General features: G+C 42.5%; 1 protein-coding gene across 2 annotated transcripts in view; it reads left to right on the plus strand.

Moving 5' to 3' along the window:
- Positions 1-23,271, plus strand: part of PRKCZ (protein kinase C zeta) — a 196,715-nt gene that overhangs the window by 78,618 nt on the left and 94,826 nt on the right. The window lies entirely within an intron of this gene.

A 23,271-nucleotide genomic window follows, 5' to 3' on the forward strand; every position in this document is an offset into this window, starting at 1 on the left:
CTACATAAGGCCTTAAGCACATGGGTGTAAATGGCATCCACGTGCTTTTCTGATGTTTCACGGACAGTACACAGCCCCATAACGACCAATGAGGTGATTCATCTATGCCCAATTCTCACACACAACTGCAGCATGTTCTGTTCTGTTTTCACGGTCGAAAGTACGACAAGTAGTGCGGAGCTTATGAACATCGGACAGTAAAAGGATTGTGTCTATATGCAGTTTTTTTGGGTTTTTTTTCCCTAGGTTTCCTTCTATTCAACCAGTGGGTGAACTTTCCCATATCTGCATGCAACTTGCGCTTTTAGCAGTTTTACGTTTTTAATTTAACTTCAAGTTGTCTCCTTAGTGATTTGTGCTTTTGAAGTTTTCAGTGGTACCATATTGTATAAGTTTCTATATTGTGGCTTTTTTCTTTCCTTCTACTTGCCAACAGTGTAGAGTAAGATGTTGGGCATCTACAGGGGTTGTCTGGTTACTGGACAACATGAAACCTTTAGTGCCCACTGTGCTAAAATAAAATGAGCAGTACTTAGCTGTTCCCTGCCACCACAAACCAGCCCTGCAGCCCTGGCATGGCCCCTGTTTGCTGCTGATGTCAAGTGACTTCTGCAGCCAATCAGAGACTGCAGAGTCATTGTTCCAAACTCCTGACATCATAGCGGTCAGGATGTGAGTACTTATGCCAGGAGAATGAGAGGTGATGCTGCATGCTCTGATTGGCTTCAGTGGTCACCTGACTACTTCTGATGACGGTAGCAGTAGCAAGCGCCAGGACCACAACAGGGCTGCAGTGCTTGTTCACGGCAGCAGGGAACAGGTAAGTACTGCTTATTTTAGCACAGTGGGCACCTAAAGGATTAATGTTCTCCTGTAACAGGCAACCCCTTTAAGTCTCTTGTCCTCTAGGGACAACATGGCGTCCATTCATCAAATGTAGCGTGGTACTTCCATGCAGCCCACATGTGCAAAACTCTCTATACAAACAGCATGTCACACAATGTATGGAAACTTCCCTAGGATAGCATTATCATTTATATGGCTCTATACAACTCAAAATTTGTATGGGGCCCATAATGCAGCCGTGTGCGTAAGGCCTTATTCATATCCAATGTATGTTGTATTGCCTTCAGTCAGCTGTGATGGACGAAAAAAGGAAAACAAAGCTGCCTTCTGTAAGGGTCTGTTCAGATCGGCGCTGGGGATTCCGTTTGGAACCCTTAAATACAGGGTGGAATAGTGCTGTGTGGCGCTATTTTGTCTTTTTTTTTTTTTTTTTTTAAATGCCGGACAAAACCAAACGGACCTCATTTTAGTCAATGGGATCTCAGCGCCGTTTGGTTCCATCACAAGACTTTCATTTGGCCAGTGGGTGCAGTTTTCCGGTTTCCCTAAAGGCTCCTTCACACTGCTATTTGTGTTTTTCTCACAATAGACAATATAGGTTTCTAATGTTAAAAACGCATTGCACAAAAAACTGCAAGTTCATGCTTCCCTTTACTCTTTTTTTTTTTTTTTCCTCCCACATCGCATGAGTGAAAACATTGCAAATGGGAATGAAACCATTGCAAATAATTGGTTTCATAATTCTGCATTTTCACTCACTCTCGCATCACATGAAAATTGTGCAATTTTCATCGCAAGTGTGAAGGCACCCTCACAGGGCAGGGAAGGGGAACCCCTTAGTACTGATGTGAAGGAGCCCTTCCTCCAGCAACATCGGGGTGTCCCTACAGATGGTTATGCCAGTAGGAGGCGCTGACACGTTGTTGCCAACTCTTGCATGGTATTTTGTTACATTCTGCAACATCAGGGTTTCTGGACCATCCGATACAATGTCTGCTACTTGTCTAATGAGTAACACACAGCATATAGAAAATGACTGTGTTCTACCACAACACTATTGATACAAACCAGGGGTGGTTTCAGTCCCTCAATAAGTCAGGTCTGACATTTATTCCTGGTCTTCCTCTTCAGCGTGTTTTTGCTTTTTTTTATCTTTTTTTCCTCCCTTTTGAATTAATGTCATTGCTTGTGTTGTGAGGTGCAGAACCTGGACATCTCCTGTCACCCCGAGCTCTTCAGTTACTGTCTCTTCTCATTCCATCTCTTTGGTCCGCCTTATACCGGGTTGTCACTGCTCGCCATGTTACGCTTTGCTCGCTATCTGACTGGCATGTTATGCTGGGGGATCTGGCATCTAGAGGTCTAATCTATATAGTTGGAAAATCTCTTCAGCATACAAAATCTCATAGTGGTGCATTTTATCTACTTCAATGTATTCGGTTCCAGTGCAAGGTTTGTACTTGTTGTTGTGTAGATGACCAACTTTCACTGTTGTGTGTTTTTTTTTTCTCTTTTCGTGTACTTGCTATTCCCCTGCAGATGTTACTGTCGTTAATAATTTGCTCATTGTTGACATTTGATACGTGTCTGACAGTGCTTGAGACCGCAAGATGTATATTTGGTTTGCATACATCTAGCTACACAGGTCTATGCGGAATGGAATTGATTGTCTCCATTTCTTACATACGCTGATTGCTGGGAAATATTGTATGTCCCTCACTTAATTTTGGAAAGGGGGATCTTCTATTTGAACGTTCCCTTTGTTTAGACTTTTGTGATGACTTATTGCAGTAAACCGACCTTGTTGGGGAGTGCGGCCCATTCAGCAGCTAATACTGACGGCCGACAGTAAATGAGCATTAGCAAAGAGGCCAGTACAAGCTTTCCTTGTTCAGTCTCTGCATGCATCAGGCACTTGGTATAAAGGGCCTTATGCATAGCCCAGTGACTGGGCAATGCATCAGGCACTTGGTATAAAGGGCCTTATGCATAGCCCAGTGACTGGGCACGAATGTTTGCCTGCTCAGCGTGCCATGTAAAAGGCAAACTATTGCTCACGAATAAGCATCTGATCGCTTGTTGGCTGCACACCTCCCTGTGTGAACGGAGATGTGCAGCTGACCAATGATGGCTGTGGGGGGGACTAAAGTTCGTATTGGTAATCATTTGCGGGAGGGGGGTGTTGTGTGGCAGTGAAAGGCAATTGACATGCTTTGTTGATTTGACCCTTATTATAACTGGCTAATTCTTAAAGGGAGTGTATCAGAATCATAAGGTATCCGCTATCCACACCAATTCTGAGAAGGGGGTTCCATATCCCCCCTGCTTGTCACTGCACAGTCTCTTGAACACCGACAGTGAAGTTAGAATGAATGGAGCGATGGCCAAGCATGTGAAGCCACCGCTCCATTAGTCTTCATAGGACTGATGGAAATCCCCTAGTGCTTGCTTGCTTGCTCAGCCATTTCTGGCAGTTCCATTTGAGAATGAATGGAGCAGTAGCACAACTGGTGCTTTTTTTCAGTCTCCTCACTGTAGGGGAAACAGTAAGTCTACAGTGTGGATGATGGGGACACAGGGGCTCCCATTCTCACTCAGTGGGACTCTCAGCGGTGATAACTTGTGATTCTGGTAGAACCCCTTTAAGGCCCAGGTAGTCAACCAAGTAATTTGGGCTCTACTGGTAGGTCTTGGACTGGTCCTCACTGTGTTTCAAGGGCCTTTTACACAGCCAGATAATCGGGGCAAGAACGTTCCATTGAACACTTTCTTTTGCCTGATCATCGGGCCATGTACAAGTGGAAACAATTGGGTGGTGATCAGCGGATCGGCTCATTTATGGGAGCATAAAAACGCTCTTGCTGGTAAGTTGCAGATCTTCTTAAAAAGGGGAGATGTGCAGCTGACCAATGACTACATTATCGGAATGAATGATCATATTAATGGATTATGTCCTGTGATGGTCTGCATCGCCCCGCGTAAGGGGAGAAACGCTGGTTGTAGCTGGCATCCGGACTTGTCATAGTATTTAAACAGCTGCAATCAGCATATCTCTGCTTGTATTTTGCAAGTGGAGAAACGCTATGTGTATTAGTACCTACAGGTCGCCATCATATAAGCGCCGTTAACACCTGTGTAATAGAGCCAATTGCTGGATTGCACTTGAAAGTGCAGCCTGGTTACTGAGAAACTGCTTGCGCACATGTAATCGCAGATGAAGGTCCAGATAGAACGCTAATCTCGTTGATCAGCGTTCATCTACAGGAGCCGGTTGTGCCATGTAAAAGGACCCAGGGGCTGCCCGTACACTACAGATCTTTTCTGGCTTTCAAAAGACTTGTTTTTCACAGTCCAAAATGTCAGATTACTTGTTTTTGTTTTTTTTTTTGTTTTTTTTTTTTTACTACAGATCTTTCTTGTATTCAGTATCTGCGAAGGTTTTACTTGTGAAAATACATTTTTGAACACAAGTGCCGATTTGAGGAAATCAAGAGCTTTAAAGGGGTTGTCCCGCGCCGAAACGTTTTTTTTTTTTTTTTAACCCCCCCCCCCCGTTCGGCGCGAGACAACCCCGATGCAGGGGTTAAAAAAACAACCCGCACAGCGCTTACCTGAATCCCGGCGGTCCGGCGTCTTCATACTTACCTGCTGAAGATGGCCGCCGGGATCCTCTGTCTCCGTGGACCGCAGGGCTTCTGTGCGGTCCATTGCCGATTCCAGCCTCCTGATTGGCTGGAATCGGCACGTGACGGGGCGGAGCTACACGGAGCCGGCATTCTACACGAGCGGCCCCATAGAAGACTGCAGAAGACCCGGACTGCGCAAGCGCGGCTAATTTGGCCATCGGAGGGCGAAAATTAGTCGGCTCCATGGAAACGAGGACGCCAGCAACGGAGCAGGTAAGTAAAAAACTTTTTATAACTTCTGTATGGCTCATAATTAATGCACAATGTACATTACAAAGTGCATTAATATGGCCATACAGAAGTGTATAGACCCACTTGCTGCCGCGGGACAACCCCTTTAAGGTTTAAAAGCCTTTGTTTATTTGTAACAGTTATAGTTTTTTCCATAATTTTGATCCCTTTTGGGGTCGTGTCTTTCCTCCTATAACTAGCAGATTCCTGTTTACACGAGGGGATCTAGTTCAGACAAATGATCACTTCTAGGTTGCACAAGTTGTGACAAACCAGTGAATTCTTGCTGATTGTGCCGCTGATTGCTACACATGGTTCCCCTGGAGAATTATTGGGAACATTTGCTCGATATAAGAAATTGGGCTTGTTCACATCAGTGCTAGGGATTTCAGTTTTCCTGCTCCGTTTGGGGAATAGGAAAACTGCAACTCCTGGTCAAATTGATCATCTCATGACCGACCCAAGCAGACCCCATTGTCTATAATGGGGTCCACCCTGTTTCCGTCCTGCATTGTACAAGGTAAAGTAGCACAACATGCTGCGTTATTTTGCCCCTTAGTGGAAAACCGCAACAGAGATTCTGAGGAGAACCCCTAACACTGATCTGAATGAGACCCTATTAAGAGCCTTTTGCACAGGTCGATTATGTTAACACTGTTGCTTCTCTTCTATATGTAAACAGGACACACTTATTATGGTAGATCTTTAGGGACTTGCATACTAGAATAGTAAATTGCTTCCTACCCCTTCTGTAAGGCTAAAGGCTTCTTGATGTGTTGGCACAAGTTTGCCTTGCAACTTTTAGTTTACCCCATGCCTGTCTAAGGATATATTTGTCATGCAACTGTTAAATTACTTTGCGCAATGGATACTCTACAGTGTATTTTTACTGCAACTGTAGCATAAAGTATATGCATTCCTAGAATAGGATGGAACAAACACGCATGCGTGGGTTAAGGCTCCTTCATGCTCTGGAAAAATCCAGGATGAGTTAGTGCAGATATAAGGTCGGGCGACAGTGTATTTCATAATGGTCTTAGCCAGCGACAGCGACCTAAAAAACACAATGGCAGAAAAAAAAAAACTGACTGGCCAACTAACAAGATATTGAAAACAAGGGCAAAACTAAGTGACGTAACTTAAAATAGAGGCCCTCAGATGAGTGTGTTTGGGAGATTATCTTGAAAGTAAATCATATGATATAACTTGAATAGAGATGAGTGAGCGTACTCGGAAAAGCACTACTCGCTCGAGTAATTTGCTTTATCCGAGTATCGCTGTGCTCGTCCCTGAAGATTCGGGTGCCGCTGCGGCTGACAGGTGAGTCGCAGCGGGGAGCAGGGGAGAGCGGGCGGGAGAGAGGGAGAGAAAGATCTCCCCTCCGTTCCTCCCCGCTCTCCCCTGCAGCTCCCCGCTCCATGCCGGCACCCGAATCTTCAGGGACGAGCACAGCGATACTCGGATAAAGCAAATTACTCGAGCGAGTAGTGCTTTTCCGAGTACGCTCGCTCATCCCTAAACTTGAACATAATTAGGATTTTAAATGTTCGAATATAATATAGATATAACATAATAAGCAACCGCACGAGTATAAATGTATAAAAATCAGTGATTTAAAGGTGTTGTCGTGGTTCTAAAAATTTTCTAACCAATCACTTGAAACAGCAAAACAAAATGGTATTTGCCCTCTTTACCCCTGGCGATCCTGCACTGGCCACCCTATGATTTATCTGGTCTCTGACAGTGGAAGTCAGGTGACCACAACCTGCCCATTACAGGCTGCAGCGTCGCCGCTAATTCTCCTTGCATCAACTTTCCCATCCAGGGTGGTGAGTTCTGAACTGTGGTGCTGCAGCCTCTAATTGTCAAGCTGCAGTCATCTGGCCTCCACTGTCAACAGACCGAGTAAATCGTGGGGCTACATCGCTGTATCATTGGGGCTGAGGAGGGCAAGTATCCTTTTTGTTTTAACTGATGTCTCTAAATTTTAAGTTACTTTCGGGTAGCCGGCTCAAGGTTGACTCAGCCTCCCATCCTTCTGAGGTCGGTAAACTGAGTACCCAGAGTAAAGCTGCCATTCCTAGCTTTAACACCTGATGCAGGTAATGCAGACTTCCCTTTGCAAGCTGAATTCACCGGAGGGGCATTACAGGCCATTCATCTAACTTAGATTATTCTCTTCACATCTGGACCAGGAGCCCCACTCACTTGTGGATGGCCCATAATACAAGATGGCATGTGTTCAGAAATTGCGGTATGTATTTTTGTACACAATTACTTACATGGTTACATCATTATCTTTTTCACACTGGAGTTTTTTTTCCTTTTTCCTAACTCGCCTATAGAGGACACAGCAACCGTTATGTACTGTGCGCTCAGTTTGAGTTGTGTTTTGCACATATGATGGTGGATTTAAGCACAAGCTGCAGTTATTTTTGCTTCAAGCAACGTTTTCTGTTGGATGTCTGCCTAGGTTCATTTTGTGTAAATCCTGTGGTTATCCCTCCAACTGCTGCGTGCGTTGACCTCGCCGGCCGCTGCTGTATTCTTCCGGCCCAGAAGTCAGTCAATGTGATGGCATTCTCTTACAGAACCTTTTTTAGAATTTGCACTTTTTTAGTAAAATGAACTTCTTTTTTGTTTTAATTCCCAGTCTCAGGTAGGTATTTATTATAAAACCTAGCTCTTTCTGCAGTCCAGGTCGTCAATTTCACATCAAGGACTGCAGCGAGCACACCGGTTGGCCCTGTACATTATTCATCATTCTAAACGCTGGATGACAGAACCCCATGAAATCTGCCCTTTTCAAACTTGATGGCTCTTCCACTTCTAGCTGCAAGCTCATTGACCTAATATGAAATGTGCTACCTTTTTAAATGAATTTTCCTTCAATTTATTGCTGGAGCTAATGAGGATTATATAAAATGAAAAGATCTACTTACGTGTGATATGTCATTTGCTTGAGGAGAGGGTACGGTCAATCGCCAACCTGCCCTCTATGAATACTGTGGACATTCTAGAAAAATGAATGAGTTGCCTAATTTTCGCAAGAAGCTGATGATTTTTTTTCCTCTATATGAAATTCAAATAATAATTGACTTGAAGTCAAGGGTAAATCTCTTAAACCGATTAAGATTTATCCAGAATTCTATTTATTTCCTCCGTATGCCTGTGACTTTTAATCCGTTCCCAATGGTGAGGGCTCCAGTTACCTGTTGTACGGTAGTGGCATCTTCACGGAATTGTTGAGGGCATATCTTATCTAAGCGTATGGGCAGCTTTACTGCACTCGTACCTGACTTTACATCCATACACCATCTCCAGCAGATGGGGGGAAATGTTTAGAAGTCCATGTAACAACCTGTATGGTTACCCCTCATGAGGAGTAAAGCCACACGGTGTAGCTGGCGGCAAGTGGCCTAACCATGCCCATCGGCGGGGCCAATGATGGCACAATTTTGCCGCTAATTCATGCAACCAGTGGCCTTGTAAGTAGGCTTGGTTTGGCCATGTGTACAACCTGCCACAAATTTTTTTTTTCTCACAGCATCACATGCACATGAAGGCTCATGTATGACTCAGTCCAAAATAATGGAGTTCATATTCGTTCTAGTTTGTGTCTCACCGCCTAAAACTCGCGTGTGATTCTTGCCCGTGTGAAAACCGGCCATACAGCCTATAGAGTTTGTCATTGCAGATCACCAAACATTGTAGCAGGTAAGTTGTCCCACTTAAGCTAGGTGCCATATTATGTGACTTATTGTTAACCGGTTTGAATACTTTTCTTGCAGTTCATATCCTCGTATAAATTACTTTGTGTGAAAAAGGTGGCCTAGCTATTACAAGCCATGGAGATGCCCTTGTGTATAGATTTACTACTGTTCCTCTTCTGAAGGATGTTATACAAAACCTGTTTCTCTGAATGCTCTATATTCCTGGAAGTGAAGGCTACACAATTAGATATGCACCCTGTTGACATGGGAAAAAAAAATCAATTTTATGGCAAATCGTGTGTTTTTGGATTATATCACTATTATGTTCATTGTCCTTTATTGTCCTAGTTTGCTGTTTGTATAGATTGATCAATGGTAAATGTGCAAGACAGCCATAGGCTATTATGTGGTACTCTGGTGTGAATCTCTTAATTTCTTCTGTTTTTTTATATATCTACTCTATCCTACCAGAAGTAATTGGACACCTGATCAAGAATCAAAAGTAGTATTTATTTACATATGTTAATACTTAGTGGGGCTCCTTTGGTCTTAATGACATTGGATATTCTCCGTTGCATACCTTCTACTAACATCTGATACAATTCAGCTGGTATTTCCCTCCATTCATCCTGACAAGTTCTCTCAGAGAAGGTACTGTTCATATTTCCTAACCAAATGTTTCAAAGATGTTCCGTCGGGACTCTGTGCAGGCGGGTTTAATCGTGGAACATCTACAACGTAAAACAGCGTTGGATTTGTGACTAGGCCTGTTGGAAGTATTACTGACCATTCCCAGAGTATTACCACGTTGTTGGCAGCACATTATTGTCCAGAATTTCAGGGTACACCTCCATGATCATGGTTCTTGCAACTACAACGAATGGACCGAGACAATACACCCTCAGACTGTAATGGAACCTCCACCGTACTTAACTGTTGGCGCAACACGCTTGTGAAAAGGTGTTCCCCAGCATCTTCCACACCCAGGTACGTCCATCTGATATGAAGATGGAGTAGCGTCATTCGTTACTCCATAGTATGTTCTTCCATTGCTCAAGTGTCCAATGATGATGCTCCTTGCACCACTGTAGATGGGCCGATACATGTTCTTTGAGAGAAGTCGCCAGTTTGTTTGCAGGATGGATGGAAGCAAATACTAGAGGAAATGTATCAGATGTTAGTAGAAAGTATGCCACGGATAGTACCCGATGTTATTGGGGCCAGAGATGCCCCACTAAGTATTAACACATGTAGCTACTCTTGATTCTTGCTCAGGTGTGCAAGTACTTTTGGGAGGATAGTTTGTATTATACTGTTTTCACAAGGCTTTTTGCACGCAGCGCTTTCTGTCTTTTTTTTTTTTGGCTGAATGACTGCCACCTTGACAGCCTAGTGGACCTTGTTATAAATCATGGGGTCTGTCTTTCAGTAGATCCAGCTCATCCTTGTCCCTTGTCTTATAAACGCAAACCACCACACTTACATTAACGGATCTTTGAAGGGATTCTTGCATAAACCGTATAATTCAGAATATAGCAGATGTTGCTAAACATTTTTAATGTGCCGTTTTCTTTATATACTAAGTTCTTGGCATCTTGAATAGCCTGACAGCGACTAATGCTGTATGTGCAGGACACCTGCTGTCTAACGCCTGATGACCTTGAAGTGGTCACTGAACCAAGAACCAAGGTCACTATTGCACAGTGCCACTACCCATCTAGAGCTTTTTTGGTAAAATTGTAGAATTCTCTATCTGTCTTTTCAAGTAAAGATTCCCTTTTGATTAACATCGATTCTATATTCAGCAAATGTAAAATCTGGTATTTTTTTGTAATTTTCCTTTATTATCTATCTGTAGTTTAAGAAAAACTCATTGCTACCTGGGAACTGTCATAAAAATCTGCTAGCAGAATTCAGGTTTTATTGGGATTCTGCTTTGTAGTTTTAATGTATATTATGGGGGGGTCTGAATCACTGTAGGAATTTTCAGACTCAGGCTGTATTCAGACCGGATGGGTAAGGTGTAGTTAAAAAAAAAAAAAAAAAAAATCACATTGAAACTGCGAGTGGTGTTTAGTGCAGTGGCAGCAGTAATGGAAACCGCAGCAGACCTGCACATGGTTTTTCAGGATTAGTTTTTGATGTACCTCAACAGCCCTGTCTGAATACACTTTTTTCCGTATAAAAATCAGCATAAATATGCATGAATTTCTTTACATGTGGTTTTAGAGGGTTTTTTTCCTAATTTTTTCCTCTTCACTCTTGATGTCAGTGCATTTATTTTGCTCTTTTTTAATGCATAGAGCAGGTTATAGAGCTATGCCTAAAAAAAAAAAAAAATGCAATTGGCTGAGAAAATGCACCAAACTTGAGGGAAAGCACCACAAAACGAATTGCACTGTACTGCATTTTATATCTGCATATTAAGTTACAGCCAACATCTGGCTGCAGTCTTTTATATAATCCAAAGAAAAAGTGCTAGTAAAACACTAGTTACCAGACTAACTGCGAGGAACAGACCGGCAGAGTATATTAGGGGGCATGTGTCATTACCAGGAATTGAACTCCATAGTATTGGCATCCTGCAGTAGCTGCTGCGATCCTAGGAAGGGTTTTTTTTTATTACGGAGACCATCTCTGCCAACTACAACTTGGCAGGTTCCAGGCAGCAGCAAGAGATGTTGTGTTTTCTGTTTTGTTTTGTTTTTCCTCTGCACTGAGAAAAAAAGTTAAAAGGGCTCGTGCCAAGATATATGGCACTTTTACACCAAACAAGAACCTCATGATTCTTGTTTCCCGAGCTAGTTCACGCTCGTGCAGCTTGTTTAGACCGGCAAATCATTGTTGGGAATCGTGAACGTCTTGTTCAGGGTTTCACATTCCGATCGGTGGTCAAATGCAGCGAGAAGCCAAGGAGACGATTTTTAGGCTGGCTTAAAATGAATGACTAATGAGAAGCGCACGATTCTGGTTTCCTGTTTTAGTCTTCGATTCGCGTTTAAACTGAATGATTATCATTCACTTTCATTCATTTGAACGATTTTTAAAACCATAATCATGCTATCTAAATGCACCTATAGGGTTATCCCTGAACCACAGGATAGGGATTGATTTTGATTAGGGGTCTGCTGGTATCCCTATTAATCCAGAGAATGGGTAGGGGGGGGGGGGGCCTGAAAGTCCTCATATAAATGTAGTGTAGGTCACACATGCTCGCCGCCGTTCAAATTACTTTCAATGGGCTTGCCGGCGATTGCTAAGAACTTGATGATTGCTGGTGCTTCCATTGAATGATTGGAGTGGTGGTGTGCATGTGTGACTCCTGCTCCATTCATTCAGGGACCTTTTGGAATCCATGGGGCTTCCAGATGTGGTCCAAGGAAGGAGAAGCGGTGACTGGCCTGTCTGGCCCAAGGAGCTACTGTAGCATGGGTTGCTGATAAAGGATTATGCTGACTGTGATCGGTGTCAGATCATACGGTACAATGCACTAATATGCAGACAATGTAATGCTCTGGGCAGGGATCTCCTGGGAGCCCTTGGGTTCTGGTATTTATATGGATGTTACATTGACATGCGCCACCTACCTAAACATTGCTGCAAGCACCATACCGATCTTCATGGCAGCAGTATTTGCTAAAGCAGTGGCCTCTTTTAACAGTATAATGCACTATGCCATTCTGCAAAAATTATTCAGTAATGGATTGATGAATATGGCTAAGACTTTAAGCATCTCTCGGATTTGTAGGAAAAGCCTGTCCAATCCATGCAGGCTTCACGTGGCAACTTACGGGAACCTAAATAATTTCCTGCTGCTCTTTTGGTACTGTACGACACAAACCAACTTCAGAGGTCTTGTGGAGTAAATAACATATCTACTAGTTGGATTATATTCACACTAATCCCATAATATTTCATAATGGCAACCATGATGCAGCCCGGGATGTATTGTACGACTGATATCACTAGCACTTAACTAACCTCATTGACTTAAAATAAGTTCTGCAGCAATCAAGAAAGAACTAAGTGTGGATAATTGAGAACTGAAATGTCAGGGTAGAACCTGAACCTATGCTGTACTACATAGTATAAAGTATCAGCGGCTTAACATGGTGTTTATGAAGATTGTTAGCCATGCTAGTGTATGTGATCGTACTGTGGATCCATATTACATTTTGAGTGGCACAGAGCTTTAAGACGCCACCTAGATTTATAATATACCTATATTTATGGTATCGGAACCTAAGGTATCTCTGTATGCCTCACACTTTTTATGAAGTCATGCAACTTTTTGTCAGATTCCGTATAAAGAAGCTTTGCCGTTGGGACAATCTTTGTAATATAATGTTGTTCAGATGCTGTACAAAATAAATTGGAGAAAGTAACTAAAAGCTGGCTATCTTGCATCGGTTTTTAGTAGGGGTATGTTTAATACAAGTTGGAAATGCTGCAGTTTCCACAGCAGAATTGGCTCTGGAAAATGCAGAGAATTTTGGATGGACTTTTAAGAGATCCCATCCAAAGACTGCACTGAAGATATGCAGACTAAATCAACCTGCGCTGCAGATATTAAAGCTAGCATGTTAGTGTTTGCTACGGATTGTCACAGCAAATTTCATTCCTTCAAATGAGCGGGTGAAATCCTAGGCAAACCCACATCCAAATATACATGTTTGGCCCAAATTCTGGTACCGATTTTCTGTTGCTGAAAACCACCAGAGAACTTGCAATATGTGAACATACCATTACATTGGACTGGAGTAAGATGTGATTGTTCCCAGCCAGAGACACCAAGTAATCTTGTAGATATGATACCTTTTAGGGCGAAAGTACATGATATAGCGAGGTGTCGAACTTTTCAGGATTCTTCCTCAACATAATGAAATGGATCTCTCTTCGGATCTCATTATGCCTGAGGAAGAATCCTGAGGGGTTCGAAAGCTCGCAATAGCATGTCTTTTTGTTAGCCATTAATATGTATATCTACAAGATTACTTGGTTTCTCTTGCTGGGAACAATCACATTTTGCTCTGGCCAACGGTACCAAACCTTTTTCATTGGACTGGAGTAAGATGCCAAATGTAAGACGCACTCCTCTTAATAAGAAGTTGCTTATGTTTGCCATAGATTTGTGCTGTGACTTATTGGGCTACTGAGGACTACTCCCTGCTAAGCCCCACACGCTTTTAAAAAAAAGTGGTTGTAGCGCAAAACGGGTGTACCAAAATGTGCTACTTTTTCTCAGTCAGTCCTGAAACAGATGCCGAGATCTCTGTAGGAGCCTAATAGGCTGAGTGACATGGAGGTCTTTTGTCAGGCTTCTGGGTGCAATGGGAACCCGTTGGTACTTTGGTATCACATTGCAGGGTGCCAATGGGTGACAGAAGGAGCCCCCTTCCCTTATCTGCTTACATGCTTCAGTTGCTATTGATTGTGGCATGTAAGAGAATAAACGGCCAGGATCTGAGGATTTTCTGCTCCTGGCTTTTAGAGCAGAAGCCTGGCTGTCAGTAGTCGGCCAAGCCACCGCCTAAAAAAGATGTATATGCAGGTTTAGGCCATCTGCACACGGATGGGTCGGATTCCGCATGTGTAATCCCGCAGCTAAATCGGACCTGTTCGGCCAGTGACAGTCCCCCGTGTGCCTGTCCACATTCGTATTATCTGTATTGCGGATGTGCTGGCCAGTTCACATGCGCAGTACACATAATGCCGCGCCGTCTTTATGCGATGACTCAGATTTTTTTTTTTTTTCCCCTGCAATGATTGCGGAAGGGCCACGGGTTGGACGGCTTCCACTGACTTTAATGGAAGCCATTTGTGTGGAATCGGCCTAGGGATAAACCATGCTGCGTGGGGTTTTAAAAAAAAAATTATCCCCCCCCACCCCCCCCCCCCCCAAATGTGCAAGCGGCTTTAAAGCTCACTAGTGAGGTCAATAAAAGGCATATTGCGGTCTCTAACGGTTAATCTGCACAGCATCCTGCACACGGCTCTGCATCTAACTCGCCTAATGGTACGCCTCTGGCATGAAGAGCATCTTCTATCCGTACAGACAGTTATATTATAGTTTTGTTTATTGCTTACTCTGTGACCTGATTTTCAGCCTTGGGAGACGCGTCATCTTCAGCATAGCTGAATTATCATATTACGTACATTAAACCTAACCTCAGGGGTGTCGGTCAATAAAACGTGTTCATTTGCTGATTTATGTGATCGTTTTCACAGTTCCAAGGTTTATTCTGTTTTTCTTGTTAAACATGGCAATGTTGTGATATTGGCATACTCGATTGATATATGAATAATGTACTGCAATACCTTTTTAGAGCCATAGTGCTGCTTTTCACGATGAGCAGCCTTTGATGATAGAAGATGGTAGATACTTGGTTCATTTTGGGTGATGGTCGTCATTTGAAAGCAGTAATTACAGTCTCTGATGGAAGTTGCTTTTTACATCTGACTTTTAGTATAGAATAAGGAAAAAAAGGCCACGTATGACTGCTGTGAAATAGTGTATCCTGGAGCGCTGCTCTAAAGGCTTGCAGGGACAAAGTGGGACAAGCTGTTTCTGGATGTCATGACAAGCATAATGGGAAGAGAAGATCTGATTACCGGGGCTCCTGCTAAAGCTACATTAAGGAGAGCCTTGAGGAGAATGCACATTGTGAAGGGCCAGGAATTACAATGTTGCATTGCTACAAGTTATTTTTGCCTCCAGCTGGAAATGCTCACAGTGAACTACTTGTAGACAAAGCAACCGCTGGGAAATCTAACAGTATTTTATCTTGGTTGTTATTCCAGTGACTTACATTCACCTATAGAAAAAAAGAATGTGTATTCAGTAACAACCTGATTGAATGACCTTGTACTATCAGGACTTTACAGGCTGCATCGTGGTTGACTGGCTTGATGAACAGTTTGGTATATGTCCATGGAGACTTGTGGTGGTGACAACTCACACTTGTGTTGTATGGTACAGTCTCTATAAAAAGTGTGTGTTTTTTTTGTGTTTTTCTTTTTTATTGAAAATGTCAGATGCAATACAGCACTGTTCGCAGAGTACACAATTTTGTAAGAACATCTTGCATGAACATTACAGTTAAATGAAACATAACATTGGTGGGGGAGGAAAGGGTTTAGGATTTGGGGTACAGAGGGGCAGGGAAGGAAGAGGACACTTTTGAAAACCTGTTTTTTATACATCATGGGAATTAAACAGAAGCGTAAGCGTAAAGCAGGAGCCAAATAAAATTCAAATATTTTGAAGCCATGTAGACAATACTGAAGCGTATAAAGTTTGGGGCCTGCGGTTTTTCTTAACAGGTAAGACTGTCCGTGCGTATTAGAACCGCTTTAATTTACAGGATGAGGAGTTGAGAACTCTTAAAGTCCCTTAGGCTCTTATTCAAGCATGATTTGGATTTACGGTTCCGGTATATGTCAAGAAAGCCTCCAAATATTTACATAAATTTGCCCATTAAATCCTATGGAGTGTAGGTTTTTGCCTTGGTTGTTTTTTTTATATTGAAAAGTATAATTGATTAGACTATATTTATTATAAAGTTAAAAATATATAGAATTACCACCAGATTGTATTCCAAAAAAACAGGGGAAGCTTTACTAATGTATAAACGGTAAAAAGGTAAAATACAGCTCACCAAAAATCCACAGCGTTATGCCAAACAGCCAACCTCCAATAAGGGGAGTGCGTGGAGAACGCCAGGATGGTTTCTCAGGAATGCAATGTGGAAAAGGCTATGTGTATAGCTGCAGCCCTTCTCATAAAAATAAAGAAATCTCTAATAAATATTTCCATTAAAAGGTACAAATACTCATGTGCTTACAGTAAAAGAACAGCAATATATACCAAAGCGCTGGCTTAAATTGTAACACACTAGCACGCAAGCCTTGTGCCAGATTTGTGTGTTGGATGTTTTTGCGCTTCACTAGACAAGCAAAATAAATGTGAAGGACAGCGCCTTGGAATAAATCGGTGGACATATTTATATCCGATCTTTTTTTTCTTTGTTTTTTGTTTTTTTAATCAAAGGAGGACTCACCTGGTGTGGACAGCTGTACCCGACCAAGGGTCAGCCGCCACACCTGTAAGTTACTAAGATATACCACTTCCTATGCCAATGTGGCATCCACAACCAGGAGCGCGTCAGAGCATCGAAAAGACCAATATGGAATTTCAAAAGAAAGTAAAAAGGAGTTGTGAAATAAATTCCTGCAATTATCAGAAGTGTATGAATTTAAAATAAAGTAAGAGCACTTAAGAAGGGGGTCTGAAGATATGATTAATCCCCCTTTGGTAAAGGAGTCCAGGCAGCAGTTAAACCCAATGGTAGATAAAGGTATATATTCAGAGGTAGTTTATTAGGTCCATAACATCCAATAGGCAGCATGCTTGAGAAAGGCATGTTACACCAAAACACGTTGCATCATTAAGGACATACCTGTTGTCAGCGATCTTTTATAGTGTACATCAGAACAGTGAATTCGATCGTCAAAGTGGGTGAAAAAGGCCGGACGTTCGGCACTCCCCTCCAAACATGCACAACTAGAAATTCCACCACTTGACTTTTTAGCTTTTTCTATGCCATTCACCTTTTGGTAAAAATGACATGTAAACTTTTTTTTTTTTTTTCTCTCAAAGCTTTTCTAAAACGGCAGGATTACCGTGATACCAATTTTTATAGAAGTGTGTTTTTTGTTTTTTTTCCTTCTTTAAACTAACTCTGCAGAACAATAACATGTTAAGCCAGTCTTGCCCCAGTGTGTAAATGTGCAGCAGGAAAAAAAGTTCTGTGCACTACCCCTCTACTTTAAAAAACTTAAAAAAAAAACTTAAAAAAAATTACAATTTTGCATCTGTAATGGGACATGCAACTAAACACTTTTATTCAAATAGGGCCGGTGGCAGCATCGCACTACGGTGGAGGATCGCTACATCCCTGATGTGATGCGAGGCTGTTTTGGCATGAAAATGCCTCGCATCCACGGGGTATTCACATGGTTGAGGAGTGCAATATGGGGCTGTCATTCACCTACCCATATCGCTATCGCCAGTGTGAAGTTAGCCTAAGGATACATGATATTAGGCTGAGAAACGTGGCATTTTAGAAAGTATTTTTGTGGGGAAAAATTTGTATTTTCATTTTTTTTTTTTACATATAAATATATTTTTTCCCACTGTTTTTAGCCCCTCCAGGGCACTTATGTAGTCTATTGTACTGTGCCTATGAGGAGCTGAGTTACATGGCAAGCATGGAGACTTTTGTTGGGCCTACAGCCACCACGGGAACCCACTGGTACCTTGCAATCGCATTAAGAGGTGCTAATGGGTGATAAAAGGAGCCCCCTCCACCATTCATTTGCAGTTGCCATTGATTTTGGGATGAAAGAGGTTAAACTGCCAGGGTCTGAGGTCTCTCTGTTCCTGCTTGCAGTCAGCTAGGCCATTGCCTTTAAGCTGTATGTGCAGGTTTAATGCCTAATAGTGAGGTTTGGCCTGTTATGGATTCATCTGGCGCTTAGGCATGGGTTTTTTTCTTTCCTCCAATCAGTTTCCTTTCCTACCGAGGGACATTTCTACTCTGTACAACGTGAATTTCTAGAAACAGCTTGTTACTACCTGCCAGACCGTCTCTTCTACGCCATCGTATAATTGATATGTAGCGCTAGAGCTACATCGCTGTCATCTAGATCATCGCTACATTCAGGTTTTCCTTCTCAGAGTACAGACAGTAACGCCTGTGATCTGTGTTTCATCCATTTATCAGATGTTTAAAATATGAATCTAACAAGTCTAACCTTCTACTTCCCATTTACGATTAAGATCGGCTATCATATTTATTTCACTGGCAAATCCCTAAAAAAATCTTTTTTTTTATTTTTTTTTTTTGGGTGCATTGTATTTTTAGAACACGTGATAAGATGGAAACCAGTTTCCCTGGTGATAGTCCGATTTCATTTGATCTTATCTTCCCATTAGATTAATCCACTGATGATCTAGCTGCTTCGCTCTCTGGTATTAAATAATGTAATATCTTAATATGGAAAAACATCTGCGTGAAAGCAAATAAGGCTGCTCTGGACATCTGTTACCTTCATGTTATGTAAATCAGGTCTGATTTAGCAGTAACTGCACCCCAAGATTTCCGGGGACCAATGTTATATAGTGTACAGAATAATGATTTAGTAATATATATATTATCATGGTGTAGTATTGAACCTAGTATTTGCCCTGTAATGAAGCCAAGCTACGATTTTGCTGCTACAGTGTCAATGAAGAGTTAAAAAGATGGACCTGTGGACAAGTTTAGAGCAAGAAATGCTTGATAAGATGATTAATACAATTGATACTTTACAATTACCTTTTCGTCCAGGCATGTTGTATTGACCTGATATAACAGCTTTGCTTGTGTTTTTCTCTTTTGTTTGTTTTTGCCATGAAAGATTGTTGGGGAAAAATGACATTCCAAATTAGATATTTCTACAGTTTTTTTTTTTTTGCTATAGTGCATTGTAGATCACAATGCAAGCCACTATAATGCCGCGGTTGTAACTCTGGAAGTCCTAGTCTCACTATATAAGGCTGCTTGCATGTGAACCAGTCAGATTCTGCATGCGGAATCCTGCAGCAGAATGCGACCCTGTGTCTGGCCGGTAACCCCATGTAGCTGTCTGGAATCTTTGGATGGTCCGGCCAGCATACATGCGCAGTACAGAATTTGTTGTGCCATTGCTAGGCGATGGCGCAGATCCTGCAACCCTAATGCAATGATACAAGTCATTGAGATTAAATTTGGGGTGTTAACAGATTGTGACTTAAGCAAATATCTTCCACAAATTTTTCTCAGCAGAAATTGTCCTATGGTGCAGATTGAAAAGTTGTTTTTTTTTCCAAGGTGAACCTATCGATGAGCTTTCCTCAGGATACATCCTCAATATCTGATCAGTGGGGTCTGTCCCTTGGAAAGACCACTGCTCAGCTGTATATAGAGACTGCGATGCTTGCTTAAGTGCTGTGGCCTCTTCTCAGGCGTGGGGCGAACAAGTGAAGTCACCACACAATGTACGGTGCAGTGCCTAAATGTAGGGAAGTGGCCGTAGACTCTTCAGTTGATCGCCAAGGGTTCGATCAGCAGGCCAACCACCAATCAAATATTGATGACCTATTAGAGTCCTGGAAAACCCCTGTAAAATCAACACTGTTCTGTTGCAGATTATCACAACGCATTTCCCCTCTTTCAATGTAAAGGGGCCAGAATCAACAGTTAAAGGAGATGTCCCGAGGCAGCAAGTGGGGTTATACACTTCTGTATGGCCATAATAATGCACTTTGTAATATACATTGTGCATTAATTATGAGCCATACAGAAGTTATAAAAAGTTTTTTACTTACCTGCTCCGTTGCTAGCGTCCTCGTCTCCATGGTGCCGACTAATTTTTGGCCTCCGATGGCCAAATTAGCCGCGCTTGCGCAGTCCGGGTCTTCTGCTGTTCTCTATGGGGCTCCGTGTAGCTCCGTGTAGCTCCGCCCCGTCACGTGCCGATTCCAGCCAATCAGGAGGCTGGAATCGGCAGTGGACCGCACAGAAGAGCTGCGGTCCACGAAGATAGAGGATCCCGGCGGCCATCTTCAGCGGTAAGTATTGAAGTCACCGGACCGCCGGGATTCAGGTAAGCGCTGTGCGGGTGGTTTTTTTAACCCCTGCATCGGGGTTGTCTCGCGCCGAACGGGGGGGGGGTTTAAAAAAAAAAAAACCCGTTTCGGCGCGGGACATCTCCTTTAACTATGCAGCAAATCTCCATTTGACACATTGCACTTTTGCTTTGGATTTATAGTGGGCTTTTAGCACATGTCAAATGTATTCTTGGAGCTAAATGGTGGTCTTTTGGTGCACACTGGGTCGGTATGCAGCATCACACCCCCTCCCCCTCTCATGGGGTCCTATGGGTGATACATATTCCTGTATCTCTGTAATGTGGCACATATCGCAGCCTTCCACTGGAGGCATCCATTGGCAGATCCATCCTCATGTATATTGTACTTTCATTGGAAGCCTTTAATGAGGTGTGAACAGAACCTAATGGATGCCCTTGCAGAAAATGATTTGTGGGAGGAATTAATCTAGTTTCCACAGAACCTCCCCACATCCAGTGTTTATGCTGAACCAGCTGCACAATGAAGACTTGATTGTAGGTTGTTTTTGCAAATTCATTTCTTACTAATGACTGGATGTAATGAAAACAAATATAAGACATACTGCTGAGCTCTGACATCGCTGATGGAATTAGCTGGGCAGATATTCAATTAAACGGGAGCTCAGTTGGTTATCTGTTTTTGTCTAATTTTAGATTGGTAATGTGGTAAAGAGGGAAAGTCATTTAGGGAGTTCCTTTAGAATTAGTCTGATCAATACATATGAAGTAGGATTCTGTTCATGTGGATTTATGTCAGCGCTGGGATTGCATTTCCAGCTGCTATATTACCAGGGAGGAGGAGGACCGCAATGACGCGGCTTGTGGGGTTTTGACGACAAACGGAATGAGCTGCCTTTGTTTTAGTTTTTGCTTGTTTTATTATAAACAAGAATGCATTCGCATTTGCTATATACATCTGGGATATAGATAGGAGGATTTTCTGATGCATCCCTCCGGCTCGTTTTAGTGATCAGCATCGCTGTATGCAATATGTAACCATGGGAACTTTACACCATGTACAGGGTGCAGAAGTAAAGCCAATTTCTTCATACATGAACTGAGCAACAGCCAGAATGATATGAAAAGACAGAAGAGCTCTTCAAGTTTTTATTGCACCTTACAGATGTTCGATGTGACCGCCGTTGGGGACACTAGACTATGTAAAACAGCTCTTCGCTGCAGTGGAATCAATAACAGAAGATATACAGATATACATCTAAGCAGAATTGGACTACCAACTTGACATCTGTCGTGTCACAAATGCACCCACATCAAACCTCTTTAAGATGCATTAAAATCTTGAAGGGTTCTTCTATTTTTCATGCGGTTCTGGCTGTTGTATGTTGATTCATATATGAAGAAATCTGCTCTTCTTTTGCACCATTATTTTGAATCTACCTGTATTTGGCTGATGATGTTTGCTGTTTTCTGCACTCTAGTGTTGGATGCAGAAATGGGTGGCTACAAATGGCAAGTAACCCCGTGGAATCTTATCCAGAATTATGTAACACTCCCTTTTGCCCTACAGTAAATTTGGAGAGCCACCTTATACCTGGGCGCTGTGTCCTCTTCCCAGATGCGTGCAATTAAGCTCAAATATATGAATGCTTTGTCTGCAAGGAGGTTTAGGGAAGGGGACTGAAAAAAATTGTACTATTTTAAGTAGTGAGAGGAAAACCGAAGGATGCAGCTTTGGCTTCCTTTACGGCGACTCTGCAGTGTTTGCAGCTTTTATTCTGGTAAACCTTTAGAAGTCGCATTCGCTTTAAGGTGAAATATCATATCCTGTAGAGCTTGGATGAGAGATCCGTTTGCTTGTTTTAACTTGAAAATCTGTATTTCCTGTCAGACGGACTTGCTGTTATGCAGCAGGGATTTGGTGAAGCTGTCAGTGTATTGAAACAGCATAAAAAAACTCGATTGTATATCAGAAGAAATCTCCATTTTCAGAAGATTAAAAAATTACCCATAGTAAGTAAGGAGCATGTTTGCTGTGATCATAGTCATACTAATCTCATCCATTGAATATGCAGCTACAATTTGTACTATATCTTTCCAGTGCACTAAAATCTTTGGAAAGTTGTATCGGTATTATTGTATCGGTATTATTGTATCTTGTCACCACCAGGAAGCTAGGTGTTTGACAGGGCTTGCATGGAGGAACGCCCCTGTCAGACCTTTTAGCTCCCGATTTGGCTGAATTTGTGAAGGTCCTTGCAGCGTCTGTAGTGAATTTTGCCTGGACTAGAGGGTTAAGGGTTAGTTTTCCTGTTGGAAGCAGTTACAGAAAATAATCTAATAATCTAACAGGAAAACTAACCCCTAACACTAACCCTCTAGGCTAGGCAAAAATCACTACAGACGCTGCTATCAGTGTCCCCGTAGCAGCTGTCCGCCGTCCATCTCCTGCCCCCCACAGTTGTGTATTGTGGCTTCTGGGTGTGTTTCTGCTGTGACAGGGGAGCTTTGATAAAGTAAAGGGGAGATGGAAGCCTGGTGTCTGGTATTGCTCCCCTGCCTCCTCGACCTTTTAGCACCTGTCACCAGTGACGCTGCTGAGGCAGATGGGGAGCTTCCCCGCTGAAGTATATTCCCCGAAGGCTGCCCAGACAACATTCTCACTGGCAGGACCTGTGAGGCCAAGGAAGGGGAGGTAGCCATCAGCCAATTAGGAACAGGGGGTGTCACCCCCCTGTTAATCTTGTCTCCACCCCTACTTCCTGGTGGTGACAAGATACAATAATACTGGTTGTATCTTCCTTTTGTCTTTCAGATGAGCTTACTTTAACCCCCACATTTAGTTCATGTTTTGCAGACTCTAACACGAAGCTAATGTTAAATCTCTATTCACTTGCCAATATTTTACATAAACGTATTTTAGAAAGTCAGCATGAGCTGCTATTGTCAATTTTTGTTTCAGTATTTCCATCCATTGGTAAAATAATGCAAAATAACAAATACGGAGGGAAATATATATTCAATCTTCTAGGTATTATGTCGGTATTGGGCCTCTTTCACATGGGCGACTGCTATATCGCATTAATGTTCAGTGTGATATCGCTGCATTTTTTCGTGGTGATATA

The sequence above is a fragment of the Eleutherodactylus coqui genome, chromosome 6, assembly GCF_035609145.1.
Source record: "Eleutherodactylus coqui strain aEleCoq1 chromosome 6, aEleCoq1.hap1, whole genome shotgun sequence".
Classification (NCBI taxonomy): domain Eukaryota; kingdom Metazoa; phylum Chordata; class Amphibia; order Anura; family Eleutherodactylidae; genus Eleutherodactylus; species Eleutherodactylus coqui.